General features: G+C 37.0%; 1 non-coding gene across 1 annotated transcript; it reads right to left on the bottom strand.

The window, feature by feature from the left end:
- Window positions 1-3,985: 3,985 nt before the first annotated feature.
- Trnat-ggu lies at window positions 3,986-4,059 on the bottom strand. The gene has a single exon. It is a non-coding gene; the product is annotated as a tRNA-Thr (tRNA).
- Window positions 4,060-17,469: the final 13,410 nt, after the last annotated feature.

The raw sequence follows: 17,469 nt of genomic DNA, 5'->3' as shown, positions 1-17,469 counted from the left end.
TTGAATGAAACATATTTATTTGAGTGATTCCCGGTTGAATTTCCAAAATTGAATATTTGGAATCCGATATTTTTTCTAATTGTCGAATTTATAATGAACATAAAATTTATTATCTTCTCTATCTACCTGCTGAAATCCAAGGTTTGGCAACTATTGCTCTCCTAGTGTCATTGGTTGTTTCACGTTGTTTGGCGCGCTTGAAGTTTGTTTTCTGAATTTCTGATATATTTAGGTACTTTTTTCAATATATTTTGAGTAAATATGAAACGTTGATTCACTATGGGACATGAGAAGTGCGTTCTTTGTGGAGACACTCGCGAATTGAGAGAAATATCGTATGGCTGATATGTTTTCATTTCCGCGCGCTTCATGTCAAATTTGATAGTTGATGCTGGGGATCTGAAAATGACATATACTGCCTCTATCTATGTTTATTACTCTGAGGGTATAAGAAATACATATCAGATTCTATATATCTTATGTAGGAACTTGGATGCACCGAATTACGAAAAATTATAGTTCTCAGTTAGTTTTTCCAACAGATCTGGAGGTTTTTATAATTTTTATAATAATAATAAATATGCTGAATCACAACTGATATATTTTGGACGATTATGGATTCGTTGAAATGCATTTCGAAGGATTTTTATACCGTCTTATCTCGAAATTCGGTACCTATATTGTAATAACTAGATTCCATCCAATAGTTCGATGCGACATAGCCAATAGGTACATATACATAATAAAGTGGTCTGATTCATGTCAGACTAGGTATTCATTTCAAATAATCCTGCTTTACTAATATACAAACGTGCAATACTGCAGAACGAAAGGCTGGTCATAATGTTCCATTTAGTTAAATTGATATGTATAGGCAACACAAATTTCGATGTGGGTATAACGCAACAGAAGCCTAGCGGTTTTCGCCAGATAATTCAGGTGCGTCGATTTATTTCGATTAAAAACGTCTACAGGTGGTCCCAATTTACATTTTCCGAAACTTTTATATGCTACATTATTCATAATTTGTGTAAGTCGATGGATGAGACCATTTTTTAACGTTCTGAATCGAGGAGTCTATCATTTTAATGTACGATTTTGCTGTAGATTTACTCCTGAAAATGAAGTGGAAAATTATAGAAGCTTTGTCTTGTTTGATTCTCAGGATGAAAAAAATATGGAAAGCACTAGAACTCGTGTATTCAAGGGCCAATTGGGTGCTTTGAAAACGTAAAACTATATAGATATTTCTCTTCATCACGTTAGTATTGAATCTATTAAAGCTAAAAAAGCTCTTGACTTCATCTCATTTAGTTTTTGGAATTTTTTTGGGGTTTGAGACAATCTTTCTCTCTAAAATATTTTCAGATCTCTACAAATTCCGTTTATACTAGAAACAGACTACTACTTCCTTATTTCGAATAGCATACCCAGTATATTATCAAATTATCAGATAGATTATTTAATGACAAATTCAGCAATATGCCATATGCTGGGTAAAAACGCAACGGTTCATGAGTTATTGGGATTCTTAAGAAAAATATGGAGGTGAGGTATGTGTAAAAAGAGGGGCGTTCCTTCAGTGAAATTGTGGCACCAAAACACACGATTGAGAAAAGGACTTTCTCCACATGTTGCACACTTTTCCTACAATTGCACAAATTTAAAGAATACAAGTGATATACCTGATTCAATTCAATCTTCCTAGGAAAATTTGGTGTATCTTAAATCGACTTAAAACTGGTCATGGTCGTTGTAATAGTACCCTCTTCAAATGGCATTCTATTGATAGCCCACTATGTGAGTGTGGTGTAGAAGAGACCATTGACCACTTGGTGAATGATTGTCCGATTCATAAATTTCATGATGGTTTCCAAGCTATCCATTCAGTTTCAGATTCTTTTTTAGAATGGGTAGTTAACTTCAAATCGTGGAAAGTAGCGTATTCTTCATAACTTACTCAATTTCAAAAATAAGTATTGCTCATACTGTGAGGAATATTATTCCACAAGGCACTTAGCCCACACCTCGCATGGCAGACCAATGAAATTTGGCTTTTGAAAAGTCGTTTCTATGGAAACACTAGAAATGCATGGGTACTGTCAATGAATGCTATTTTGAATTATATACAGGGTGGCCATTTGAAAACGAAACAGACGAGATTACAGACGAAATAAAGTTTTTCGATAGAAATGCTCGGACAGGTCGATTTCTGTTTCGAGGGGGACAACTTAAGATGTAGGTTACGGACGCATAGCGCTTCAACCCTTGCTACTACAACCCTCACCCCCAAATTTTGAATAGGGAAGATGGGGTGAGTGATACCTCATTTGAAAGGTATTTTTATACTGATTTCAGCACAGTAATTGTTTTTTCTTTTTATGCATTAGTTCTCGAAATATTCTTAACTAAGTATTTGAAAATGAAGTAGTGTTTTCATGGCACTTGTAGTGTTTTGTGAAAAATCGACATTTTGAGCTTCAAAACAACCATGACTGTGGCTTCCTTCCTAACTAACTAACGCATGAATATTTCGAGAACTAATGCATAAAATGAAAAAACAATTACTGTGCTGAAATCAGTATAAAAATACCTTTAAATTGAGATATCACTCACCCCATCTTCCCTATTCAAAAATTGGGGGTGGGGGTTGTAGCAGCAAGGGTTGAAGCGCTATGCGTCCGTAACCTACATCTTAAGTTGTCCCCCTCGAAACAGAAATCGACCTGTCCGAGCATTTCTATCGAAAAACTTTATTTCGTCTGTAATCTCGTCTGTTTCGTTTTCAAATGGCCACCCTGTATATAATTCAAAATAGCATTCATTGACAGTACCCATGCATTTCTAGTGTTTCCATAGAAACGACTTTTCAAAAGCCAAATTTCATTGGTCTGCCATGCGAGGTGTGGGCTAAGTGCCTTGTGGAATAATATTCCTCACAGTATGAGCAATACTTATTTTTGAAATTGAGTAAGTTATGAAGAATACGCTACTTTCCACAGCAGTTGTGGGAAAAGTCCTTTTCTCACTCGTGAGTTTGCTGCACTTGCTTTTCAGGCTCGTGCCACACACATGAGAAAAGTTGGACTTTTCCATCTTGTTGTACAATATAATTTTATAATTTAGTTTGACAGATGGCTAAAGCTCAATAAGTCGATCTATTCAATATCAAAATATTTTGCGAACGATATATCGTGCAATAGCAGAATTTGGGGAAGGTTGACAAGTCCATCCAAAGTGCCAAGAATAAACTGAAAACTAGTATTTCCAAAATACAATTTCCGGAGAACAGTTTGACACCTGGCTTCTAAATGACATGCGAAATTGCCTACAACGAAACAACTTTGAAAGTTGTCCTTAACTCGCAAGCTGATGTTTCCGATTTTAGGATAGATCAGGGCCTAAACAGCAACTAACCAAGTTCCATTTAATACGTTAGACGAATATAAATTTCATAAACCTGTTAGGGATAACGTGATACGTAGACAAGCCGACGTAAAGGGTGATAAAAATTAACAGGATTCCGGGTGCGAGCCATATAACCCGGCCAGTGGCACGCTAATGAAGATCCATCGGGATTTGAGGTGCTGAATTAGTTTTATTCCAGTCTATGGAGTTTGGGGCCGGCCTGGGGCTTATCATAAATCTAGGATACCGCAAATGACTCGAGTTTTCCTCATAGCCTGCTCTGTTTCGTCCCCAGGCGATTTATTCCCGAAAATAGCCACGGACATAGTTGGGAAACCAGGGACTGTGAGGATAGCACTCTACACTTTGGGAAAGTGGGTTTGTTTTTGTACCAGGGTGTATAGGTAGGCATCCGAATTCGGTTCAGTTCATCTAATGAGAACAATTCAGGTAGTTTCGGGTTAATGCAGTGTTAACCACAAATATAAGTTCGAAAAATTAGTTACTGACTGAAATTAATTATAATAACATAAAATATGACGGATTATAGGCAATTTTTCAATTTCCAAAAAAGTACCTCCTCGAACGGGACCCGAACCCGCAATCTCCGAATCACCAGTCCGGTGCTCTCACCAACTGAGCTATCGAGGAAGTTGAAAGTTCCAACCGCAATTAATTCCGGAATTAAAAAAACATTTGTGAGTCATCATATATTATGCTTTTATATACAAATTTCAGGTATAGTGAAAAGAAATACAACAGTTCTACATAAAAACAAGGCTGTAATTGCCATATTTTATCGCCGTTTTGTTCAATAACTTGTTGCCATTTTGAAGATAATGTCATTGTTCCTCTCTCATAAAAGCCCTCGTACCTATTGGCAAACAATTTAGTTTAGACAGTCGAATTTTTCACCATGAAAATTCTTCGCCATAGGACAGGAATGGATGATAATCACTTGTTGCCAGATAACAATAAAGTTGATGCATAAGAACCTTCCAACCAAACTTCCGGAGCTTCTGGAGAGTCACTTTATATGTGTGGCCTGGCGTTGTCCTGATGGAATACAATGCCTCTCCTATCGGCCAAAGATGACCGCTTCTGGGCGATAGCTTCAGACTGTCCAATTGTTGACAGTACAGTTCCGAGTTAACAGTCATATCGTGGGAGTGCAGCTTATAGTAGATAATTCCCTGCTAATCCCACCAAACACACAGCAAAACCTTCCTGGCAGTAAATTCTAGCTTGGTCTTTGGTTTCCGCCCTCTTACTGTGTTTCGACCATGACCATTTTTGCTTGACGTTGTGATCCACTCACCAGTCACTAATTGCTTCATATTCTTATCTTTGCGTCAGCTTTCGTACCTTTCTTTAGATTTTTCAAGAAACAGATCAATAGTTGCTTTCTGAATATCTTCTGGTAGCTCCTCATAAAACGAATACTTATTTGATCTTGTTTTCTTAAATAATATTCGAAAAACAAATCAATAAGGATGAACAACTTCGGTGAGTACTCGGTTTGACACATTGATTTAACGATTTCTATGGAAAATCATAGACCATTACAGATATAAATATAGAGATCCATGTATCCAGTAGAGATGTATGCCAATCATGATTTTTGAAGGATATCGACTCTTTGAGAACGCAATCATTTTCAGACAAAAAATTGGACTAATACTCAGCTTGAGATGGATGGGATGGAGAGGATATAATTAAGTATATAAAAATTTTTAATTTTTAAGTTTTTTTCATTCACAAATTTATCAATTATATACTTTCCGCAATAGTACGGGAAAGTGACACTTTCCGAATCGAAAACAATGCGAGAAAATAGTTACTTAGTACCGGTTGTAGAAAAAAATCTAATCAATGCAATTTCAAAGTTGTGTGGCCATAAGCAGTGTGTTAGATGATTCATGATTATGTCATCCTATATTTTTGTTGACTTATTTCTTCCTGGGCCATTTTGGTTAGACAGGGGTTGGAGAACTTCTCCCTCCCAACGGCTGAGGCAACAACCAGACATTATTTACACCGAAAGGCATGCAGTCCGCCTGTGGCAGTTTAATTTTGGCATAGCTCTCCACTTAGCGGTTTGAGAGATGTGTATCGCCGGCCGTAACTACGAGGAAGGATCACGATAACCACTCTTGATTACATATTATAAATTTTCCAAATGACGTATAATTATTTTCGCCGGGCCAGAACTCCAGACAGATAGAATAAATCAAATGTAGGAGGGCAGTCTGACAAACGTTAATAATTCCTAGAAACAAAAACGCCCCGGTAAAAAATAACGAAATGGCCTCCATCAGGCAGACTTATTCGGGTGCTACTCTGATATTCCTCATATTCCTTGGATCAGGGGCGTGAATAATTAGGAAATAGGAGTGAGCCAGTCAGGGATGGGTTTTCTATCGTCAGGATACAGAAAGGCCTTGAATTAGAAAGGAGACCGAAGAGGTTGTATTAGATTTCAGTGTTCCACAAGGTTCGATTCTTTGTTATCCTCTAATAATCATTGCTTACTACCTTTTCTGTGAAACAAATTCAAACGAGACCATTGGCCCAATGCTTAAAGTTCTTTTCATTATTCATGAAAATGCTTCGACGAGACCAGAGCACACTTTCGTAACATCGTGAATGATTGGTTCCATCAAATCAAAATACTTTATTGAGCAAACATCTGTTTAGAGGATGTATATCAAGAGCATATGGCGCTAGCAGAGTACGTGCATGAAATCGTTTTGGTAGGGGAAGGGCCAAATTCGAAACCCCACAACTTAAGCCTTGTGGACATACTTTGGTATCGACCAGTGAAGAAAATCACACATTTTCAGCATTCAAGTTTTATCCTGCAGTAGAGATCCTACTTCCTGGAAAATATTTGTCCAATTAGAAAGTCCCCTGTCTGATGCACAGATGGCGGTGCTTGTATTAAATCCGAATGATTTTTAGTTAGTACCAACCTTCAAAAGATACGTGTCAAAATTTGACAGCAGTCCGACCATTAGTTTGTGAGATATTGCGTTTTGTAGCTACTTTTATTATTTGAAAACAGATGGAAAAAAAGAATTTCGTGTGCTGATAAAATATTGCTATTTGAAGGGAAAAATACATTTGAAGCAAAATCTTGGCTAGATCAAGAGTTTTCAGGGTCTGCACCAGGAAAATCAATCATCATTGATTGGTATGCTAAGTTTAAACATGGTGAAATGAGCACCGGAGACGGCGAACGCAGTTGACGCCGAAAAGAGGCTCTCACCGATGGAAAAATCGAAAAAATTCATAAAATAATTTTGAATTAGCCGTAAAGTGAAGTTGATAGAAGACATTGTGATAGAAGACATTGTGATAGAAGACATTGTGAAGATATCATCTGAACGTGTATATCATATCATTGACGAATATTTGTACATGAGAAAGCTGAGTGCAAAATGGGTGCCGCGCGAGCTTACAATCGATCAAAAGCAACAACGTGTGAATGATTCTGAGCAGTGTTTGAAGCTGTTTAAGTGCAAAACACCTAAATTTTTGCTTTGATATGTGTCGATGGATGAAACTTGGCTCAATCAATTCACTCCAGAGTCCAATCGACAGTCAGCTGAGTGGACTGCACACGATGAACCGAATCCAAACCGAGGAAAAACACAACAGTCAGTTGGCAAGGTTATGGCATCAGTATTCTGGGATGCGCAAGGTATAATATTCATCAATTACCTCCAAAAGGGCCAGACCATCAATAGCGATTATTATATAGCGTTATTGGATCGTTTGAAGAGTGAAATCGTTAAAAAACGGCCTCATTTGGAGGAATGAAAGGTGCTATTTCCTCAAGACAATGCGCCGTCTCACGAATCAATGAAAACAATGGCGAAATTTCAAGAATTCGGCTTCGAATTGCTTCTGAATCCGCCGTATTCGCCAAATCTGGCTCCCTGTTCTCAGACCTCAAAAGAATGCTCGCTGGAAAGAAATTTAACACCAATGAAGAAGTAATCGCCGAAACTGAAGCCTGTTTTGAAGCGAAAGACAAATCGTACTACAAAAATGGTATCGAAAAGTTAGAAGATCGCTATAATCGCTGTATCGCCCTCGAAGGCAACTATGTTGAATAATAAAATCGAATTTTGCCAAAAAAATTTGTTTTACTATGGTAAACCGGGGACATTTCAATTGGCCTGTTAAATGAATATTTCTGCCCATTCAGTTCAAAGTGAATCACAGAATACAGTTCTGTATTCAGGTGGCGTTATAAGTATTCTTCTTTCATATATTCGCATGATTTCAAAGAGCAAATAGCCTCGAACTGGAGCTATCTGAAAAAAGAATACGTTTATTGCCATCCACCCCATCCAATTCTCATTTGAACAGGATCCTCGTGTGGGTAGAAGTTCAATAAAAAGCAGAAACACCCGATTCGAATAGACACACCACTGATCGCGTCGATATTCCTGACTCAGCAATAACGGAGGAGGCTTTCTGAACCGTTATCACGTCTCATCTACACAAGTAGATTTCAGAGCTCGGCAATCGTATGCTAATCTTATTTGCTGTTGCTGATTTATTTATACCTTTGCGTCTGTTCGGCTCGGCCCATAGTTCAGATATCTCGTGTTTGCCCCTCGACCAGAAAATGATTGGGGAATTATGTTAACACAATATTATAAGGGATGTAGCAGGAATGGACTTGTTCCACTCCACCGATTGGTTCGTCCAATATAATTTCGCCTCGTTGTTGGTTTGGAAAACTGCGGATCGTGCTCTTGATGTATATTTTATAGCGAAGTTGATGACACTGAAATACATATACTGCTCCACAAAAGTTAAGGAAGTTTAGACTGTTTCGAAAGTTTCCATTTTTTTTCACCATTTTTTAAATATGACAAACCAAAATATTTACTCATTCATCTAGATAATTTTTTGCCAATTCCTTTATGAGTTTCCCAGATTCAGTTGAAAATTTATTTTTAATTGTTGTAGTACAGAATGAGATCACTCCAAAAATTGAAAAAAGACGTTCACCACAGCTTGACAACGCCTTTGCATTCCTTCGATTAGGTTGTTGAAGTAGCCTTCTCTCCAGAGTTGTGGTAGAAGCCGTCTGAGTTTTTGAAGCATATGAGGAGTTAGTTGGTGAGAATCTAAAGCTCTTTAAAGCTTATTCCAAGTGTGTTCTTTGGAATTGAGGTCTGGCGACTGAGTTTGCAAGGCCAAATGCGGAATACCATGAATTTGCAGAGCTTCATCGACAATCCTCGCACGATGGGGTGGTGCATTATCTTCCAAATATAAGAAATTCGGCCCAATAGCAGCATGAAACAAGAGAATGATATTGTTAAGGACTTGCTTTATGTGAATCTTCACATTCATGGTACCATCAAGCACCAAAAATTTTGTACGTCCGTTGAAATAAATGTCTTCCCAAACAGTAATTGTATCACCTCTGAACGGATGAACTTTCTGAACCAATCTGCGATTTCTAGGCACCAGAGGATGAGCCGATACCCAAACACAACTCATCTGTGATCAATACTAGACCTCCATTGATTGTTCCAATTCACGTGCTCATTAGCCCATTCCAATCGCAAACGCATTTGATTTTGAGTTAATAGAATACCTCTCTAAAGTCGTCGAGAATGTAGATTGAAACCTCAAAGTCTTTGACGAACTGTTTCAATCGAAATAAAAATACCAAAAACGTTCAAAAGCCGATGTTGCCAGATGCGACAAGCAATCAAAGGCTCTCTTAGTGTAGACACAGTCAGAAACCGATCTTGTGCTTGAGTGGTAGATATTGGGCGTCCGGTAGTGTATGAGTTTACTTCTAATATTTAAAACTTTCCGAACCCTTGCAAAAAACACTGGAATTTGTAAGGGATACTATTTTAAGCTTTGATTCTGGGAGAACAGGTTCTTCGATACACGATGAACGTTCAGCTACCTCGGTAGCTCAGTTGGTAGAGCACTGGACTTATGATACGGAAATTATGGGTTCAAGTCTCGTTCAAGGGAGTACTTTTTCTGGAATTAAAAATTGTTTGTTATGTCGCTATATATTATTATTCAATTATTACAGACGTTAACAACCATATTATTCACTGATAAGAAGAAGATATCTCCTTCAAATTGAAATTGATCTAACTAGTCGCTTTCCGGAGAAACTTATAATTACGGATATACCTGGCTGGACTGTTTTATTTGAGCCCCTGTGTAGAAACATAGGTATTTGTCATTGGTGAAATCCATAGCAACATCCAGGATGGCTGAATTCTGAATTCGAATCTGACCGATCACAGACCATCTAATACCCCTTTTGCATCTATTGAACCATTTCAGCTCGTTTATCTCGTTATCGATTGGAGCACTGAAAGGGTTGGATGGCTTTTCCTTGTTGGAAAATCCCCCAATTCTCAATTCATTTGAATATAAATTCTAGAATGGACTGGAAATCTGAACAATATTCGAGACCCCGTTTCATACCACCAAATACTCTTTTTTAGGCAGTTAGACGCTTTTTTATGTAGTGAGAACGATGGGTATCATAAACAGAATGATCAAGGTGGCAGAAATCTAGGTTGAGAATGTGCTACCATAGAAGGTGAGTAGCGATAGACAGGTTTCGATACTTCTAGAGCTCATTAGTACAGTATAACTCTACAAATATAACAACATGAACGAAAACAGGGGATTTTAGTAGTCTAAAGCAGTACCATGAAGAGACAGTTGCATTCCTCTGATTTGAGGATAAGAAGATCTTTAACAGTACCTCGGCTATCATCTGGACATAGAGCTACCCGTTGGCAATGGACAGAACACCACCAAGACTGGCTCTTACCACAATGACGCAATGTACTTTTTTCGGACGAGTCACGATTCGGTTTACAGAGTGATAGTCGACGAGAAAAGGTTTGGAGAGGTCCAGGCAGACTAAAGCGACTCAATTTCGCACGAGAAGTTGTGCCCTTTCAAGGCGGATGAATAATGTGCTGCGGGGGTTTAATGTTCGGTCGCTGTGCACCTCATATTATCGTTGAACGAATAATGACTGGTGCCATCTACGTACATCATTGAACCAATAATTGTTCATCTGCGCAATGAATTTGGGTATAATTTCATTTATCAGGATGATAACGCCCCACCACACTGCACACAAAGGGTTCAAAACATTCTTCAAGAGAACAATATCCAGAGAATGAAATGGCCAGCATACTCAGCTGACATGAATCCAATTGAGCACGTATGGGATTACATAAGGAAATCAATATCCAATCGCCTAAACTCACCTTCAACTTTTCAGGAAGAATGAAGCGATATGCCTGAAAATTTCATTAATGACTTAATTCGTGGGATGCCTAGACGTATTGGACAGTCGATTGAAAGAAGAGGTGGTAATACGGACTATTGAATTTGGATTCAGTTGTGGAATAACTATAATTAATCAAAAATAAGTAATCGATAAATAAGTATAGATTTTTTCTCATTGTTCCTATTTTGTCTCATCCTGCATAAAGCAAAGAGAATCAAACAAGAATTTTTGTATCAAACATATTGCAGTAGGAATAGAGGAAAATATTCATCTTAGTTTCAGAACATAGCTTGCGCATTTCTTGAGAAACTTGCGGTGGCCAAAACTTTTGACGATGTGTGTATTTTGTGCAAGAATTCTAGTTCTTAGTTCTTGTTTTTGCTCGAAGATATTTTGGTGTAAACGCTGTTCTCTTCTGCACTAAATGATCAACAAAGAATGTTCTTTTTTTCGTTTTAGCTCTTTGTACTTTTGGTCCAAACCTACATTCAGAGATCACGCGGAGGACATTTGAATGAAGTATTGCATATATGATGGCAAGGTCTAAGCATTATATTTCTTCAAACTTGATCGATATTCTGAATGAAAGTATATTTTACTTACGTTACTTTCGGAACCCGAAAATAGATAACCCTCTAAAAACGGAAGCATCGCACTTGAATTATTCTCATAAGAAATATTCTCTTAAATCTAGAGAGAATACGAAATACAACCCAGTGACGTGCTGAGAAACGGAAACATTTTGAGGTTGTTTCAGATATTGGATTATTCATGTTAATCTAGTCTTAGAGCAGAAGGATCAAATATCCAGCTCCAAAACCATCGCCCACGAATTATGCAATACTGCGAAGTAATGTAATTCTACGAAATAAGATAGGGACCACTTCTCGAAACGGATGTAAATTCATTCAGCATAATCATTCATACGAAACATTTGAATTAACTAACCGTTATGACTGGAATCCGAGTAGCATCCATTAATTAAGCCACTGACCCAACCTAGATACCCCTGCGAAGCATCCATGGTTAAGTAATTTATTTCGGCGATAACAGTTTATATAAAGTTAATTAAATTAAGGTTATCCATTCCCGAAATGATCCCAAAAACAGCAGTCTCAGCTAATATATCATTTTACTCGAATCCCTTGCTCGAATTACGTTAATGTGCGGAATGTAACCTAACCAAACTCCCAGCGCATACTCATTTCTCGGTTTCGATAATACCCTGATATTGAAGATGGATTGCACTCGGTAAATCCCAAGATCCTCCCTGATCCAGGATAGAAACAAGCCTGCACAACATAGTATTTTGACAACCGTAGTTTATGCATCTTGTAGTTCAGTTGTATAGAGTTTGAGATCTCCATTAAGGTTGTATTCAATCTCTTTAAGCATCTACTGGGTTATCAGTTTGTTGAAGTTGAAATGGACCATACTCGATATAGTCTAATAAAGTTCTTATTTTTGTATATAATTATGAAGGTATTGAATTAATTTTTCACTTTGCCAATGTTTCAGGTCTTAATTGATCTTTTTCAAAGCTACAAAAAGTTTTCAACAGATAATAATAATAAATCGCCTTTGTTTTTCATTTGATGTTTTCACAACGAATTGTAATAAAAAACAAGTTATTACATCAATGAATTCTACTGCAAAAAGTTCTTGTAGAATGATTTGGTTTTATGTTTATAGCACCAGTATTGAAGAAGTTATGGGAGCTCTTCATTTCACGCCATTTTTCAAGCTTGAAAATAGTTGAACTCTTAAGGTAGCGGTTAAAAATTAAATCGAGCCTGAAAATGTGCTATTAATTTTTTCTATCTGAAAGGGATTCTGAGATTCCCTCAATACACAACGCATTTGGGACACCCGATACATATGTTGGATCAAAAACTTTTGTGTCCACTCTGTCTACCAAAAATTCCACGGGGTTGTAGGTGAAACATTTCTGAAACTTGGCATTATCTGCTCAGGAATTGTAAAGGAAAATATAAGTCTAAGATTAACTGAGTGCACTAAGCACCTAGAGATGACCCTTTCAAAAAGAGCAGAACATTACTGAGTTTTGAAAAGCCTATAGACAAAAGAGCGAAAGTGTCCTCTCATTCATTCTCAGCTATCCCAACTCACAAATACTACAAGAAACATGATCGAATTTCCTCAAACCCAAGATGAAACGACAACAGCAGTTCTGGATAAGCTTTGGTGTGACTTTCTCGAGCCAAATAACGTAAGTGCGCCCTCTCTTTACGGATTACGGTGTTTCGTCCCGAGATTCTGGTGGACACATCAGTAGGGCTATGCAGCAATCTCTGCCCTATATACACACCCTCTCACACCTTCGCGGAGAGGTGACTGCACAAATTCGGAGATTCTTTATAAACCCATCTATGCCTCGCTAGAGAGTGATGCAAAGCCAGCAACGCAACCTCTCGGGCATGCAGAGTCACCACAATACGATTACTTACAAAGGCACTGATGCGTGGCTCATGAACCACATCACAGTAGTCAAAGAGGACTCATCTCTTCCAGACATTGAAAGTCAAGAAACGATGACACCCATGTCAACTGATGAATTGATTGCATTCTTCAAAATACGCGTTTGCAAAAGTCAAGGCTAGAATCAAAGACCACTTCTAGATTCCTCACAGCATCACATGAGGCGAGAGGCTGGCCATTTGCAGATCATCACAGATTTGCATTTATTACTATTTAACTTTAAATAATGACAAGCTGCAATATTATCATTACTATCAATATCAAAGTTATTTCTCTGACAAGCCAACCTAAGCACACACTATCTAAAAAAAACCCTATCAAAAGACAAAAGATCCAAATCAAATTAAAAACAAATTCCTTGTGATTTGAAAAATGAAGGCTTTCAAATATAATGATATTTATAAAGATTAAATTTTATCAATACAGATCAAGATTAAATCTGACATTTGCGCTTACTTGCACAAGTTAGTTTGCGCATATGATTGGAGCATGAAAACCAAACCGAACAAAGATTTTCCTTTACATCTTTTCACAATTTTTTTATTACAGAGTATATTCCCCCAAAGTCATCAAAAATGAAATAAAAAGCATTACATAACTATTGAATTGATATCTTTGCCATTTTCAATATTGATCATTCAAATGGAAACTGGACTGCACCATTATAAGCATAAATGTAGCTACAACGCACTAGAAATTAATAAAATGATATCATAGATGGGTTATTATTTTATAATGAGGTAGATTATGTTGTTTTATGCATAATTGATGCCTCTGTGTTTATGTTAGAATATTGGCTGCATGATTTTAATAATAATAAGGAATATTAACGATCAAATTTTGTGCAATATGAATGAATTTCCAGTTGATATTCTCTGTGCAGTTTCTGCATTCATTACAAATTCCTGAATGAATTTTGATGTATACTTATTAACGTTAGGTGTTTTATGCTCAGATTTCAGGTATTCATCTGAAGAGCCGCAGAATATTGTTCTTGTTTGAGCATTGTCTCAGTATTTTTCCCGAAAGCCTTTCCTGAAACTCATTATAACAGACACTCTATCTAAGCCTCCCTACTTCCTCGATCTTTAAATTATTCTGAAGGCATTGGTATCAACATTTGAATTTCAATGGAGGGTATTAGTTCAATTGGTAGCGAATTCTAACTTCGTGTGCTGCCATTGTTTCGGTTACATTGTATCGAATAGATGTAACATTTCGAAATGGGACTTCATTTGTTCCTTGATCCTCTCAAATTATTCTTCCCATTTGAAGGAGCAGGTATGAATGACAGGTATTTCCTATTCGAGAGGAATTGGCAATAATTTTGAGGGATTTCAATGGAGCATTGTTTCGATGTATACAGATCCAGGGACTATTCCGGAGAGGGAGATATTTGCATAGAAATCCCCCAATATTCTCGTATTGAAGTACTGGGGAGTTTCATGGGAATTATTTTATGAATATGGGCGAAACTGTTTCGGAAATTTCAAATAATATTAGATGTACACATATATATTATCGTGTAGTACATCGTCGTAGACGGCTACTGTTGAAATTTGAGCCGAATCGGACTTTGAATTTTGTTTTGACAGTGTGTGGAAGTGGGAGACCAAATAACTGTATTTAGGAATATGTGTTTCAAGAGAAAAAAATGGATGTTTATTTCTTCACAGAGTGGTAAACCATTAATGATGGAAAACTTCAGCAGGAAAAAGATATCCACGGCTACGTTTGCAGCACCATATCATTTTCATGAAATTTCCCTTGATGAATTCAAACATTTGTAGCTATATGTCATCGATAAATTCACGAATTATAAATTCAAAGTCTTTTATCGAATGTGGAGCATTGGTATAGATTGCAACGATTTTGCATGCTTCAATTCATGTTATGCTACTGGAATTTTCAAAGACGTGGTGGTTTGTCGATTCGTCGTGTGTGGTTGGTCGCCGATGAAGCGCCAACGGATGCGCGTATCTAGAGAAAGAAACAGAGAGAATCTTCTGACAGAATTTCAATAATTATCGATACTTCAGAAAAGATACGTACCTTGTTTCAGATTTCAGCTAGAATTTAATTTATCAGCGGGAATTGTGTCGAGATTCTCGCACCATCCGTGGGATTGGAACAACAGAAACCTCTCTTGGGATTAAAAAATATGGAGAAGTACAAACGCCCTTGGGATTAAACAATAGAAATTTCCATTGGGATTGAAATATCGTAAAGGAGAACTTGTGATATAGAAGTTGAAATAGTACATACGTTAAACTACTTTAGTTCCTGAAACTGAGAGAATACCTGCGTAATACCTGGCATTATTACATCAACTTCGCTGAATGGGAATTGGAGTACCATAGCTTCCTGCTAAGATCTGGTGTTTAGAAGGCTGAAAATGATAGACTGAAGAGGTTCCATTCTAATAGCACAGTAATTCATTATAAACTGATTTGAGTTAAGTTTTTATTTCAATATTATTTGTTCAGAGTGAAGTGAATCGATTTTTGTGAATTTTAATTTTATTAAGTTTGTGAAAACCTGGGTAGGAGTTTTGTTGCCAAATGAGCCAAACCACCCCTAGAAATCTTAGTCTTAGAGTCTCATGGGCAATTGTAACGCTACAAGACCTCATCTTCCACGTAGCTCCAAAGGAAAAAATCTAAATGTATTAAATCACAGGATCCCAGTGGCTAATTGTGATCACCAATTCAAGAAATAACGTGGTCAGGAACCTTTCTTGCAAAATTTTGATCGTGATGATTTCCATCATTACTGTTTCTATCCACTAACAGTGTATATTTGTTGAATCTCTTATTGAAAAACCCTTCAAGAATAATACATCTTTTCTTTATATAATCAAAATAGTTTCAGGAGAGAATAAATCTACTTCGATCTCACCTATGGGAGAAGTATATAAGGTATATAATCCCCTGAGCTCAAGCGACGAAGCCCATAACGAACTCATCGGCATTCTAACTGACACGTAGTATAGCGTTCTGTTTTTCGCAAGTACGGGTCCAAATCATAATCAACCCGATTATCCCGATAACAAAGGTAGACAGCATTTTTCAATTATCATAGAGTGTGTCGCGTTGGAGTATCCTTTGTATTCGCCCCCATTCAGGTCATTAAAATGCTTCCGCAATTTGTTCCAATTTTTTTCATCGTCGATGGGGTTCGGTACATACCCGCAGGAGATAAATTAATAAAAGGGTGCCATGTGAAAACCTAGGGCATACAAGCGAAAGATAATTGTTTTCGTCGGTAAGGGAATGTCGCATTTGCCATACCGGGGGACAAACTTATTATGAAGCGAGTTTATTTTCGATTTTGGTTTTGTTACTTTGAGCCACATCAGACCCAACAAATAATTACACGGTTTTTTTTTTGTTCGGCTACTATGAAAGCGCATCATGTGAATCCGCCAGTTTTTGTGCCAACATTTTAGGAATTCAATTAAAAACCTGTGTGTGTTATAACACTGTACAGGTTGGATCAATAGTCCTTTCAGAACTCTAAGAACTAATGACCATGATGGGTAATCAGAAATTAGTTATTTCCTTTTGAAGTATGTGAATTGGATTTTCTTACTTCATTCTACTTGAAGTTGTGTCTGTTATTTTCAATAATAAACCGTTCCAAAAAAAACTTTGAACTTCCTCTGGAATTTTTAGTTAATTAAGATGAAGCCAATAGTTTCAGACTTATAAACTTCATGATAGTTCCTTTAGATATATGGTGTAAAAGCCTGATATCAACAACAAACTTAAGTAGCCCAGTCCTAAACGTCCTTCCAGTACCAGGCGGCCTCGAATTACATCGTTACTACCTGTTACCTGCCAAACTAACCAGAACCCAAACTCTTTAGTCACTGGTAGTCTTTACCTGTGTAGGGGACATGCACAGAAAAACTTTCAGCTTTCATAAAATAACGAAGGTATGAGAATATTAACTTCACGAAACCTTCAAATTAAAATCAACCGGCTCATTCGCCATTTTGTAATGGAATTATTTCGAATTTACACTGGAAAACTTTATCTCTTTAACTTCAAATTGAGACCCAACAAAATCAAATTGAATATGATCAATTTCAAATTGGGACGACAATTATTGCAATTTAATTTGATAATTTGTATAAGATTTAAGCATCTTTTCGTATCAACAGGGAGTAGTGAACGAAAGTAGACCAAAGTTTAATTTTAAAAAATGTTCTTTATCAAAATGAAATATCAGAAATAATTTCAAAATAA

Source organism: Harmonia axyridis, chromosome 7 (assembly GCF_914767665.1).
Source record: "Harmonia axyridis chromosome 7, icHarAxyr1.1, whole genome shotgun sequence".
Taxonomy (NCBI): Eukaryota; Metazoa; Arthropoda; class Insecta; order Coleoptera; family Coccinellidae; genus Harmonia; species Harmonia axyridis.
This window is presented reverse-complemented; position numbering and strand designations above follow the sequence as displayed.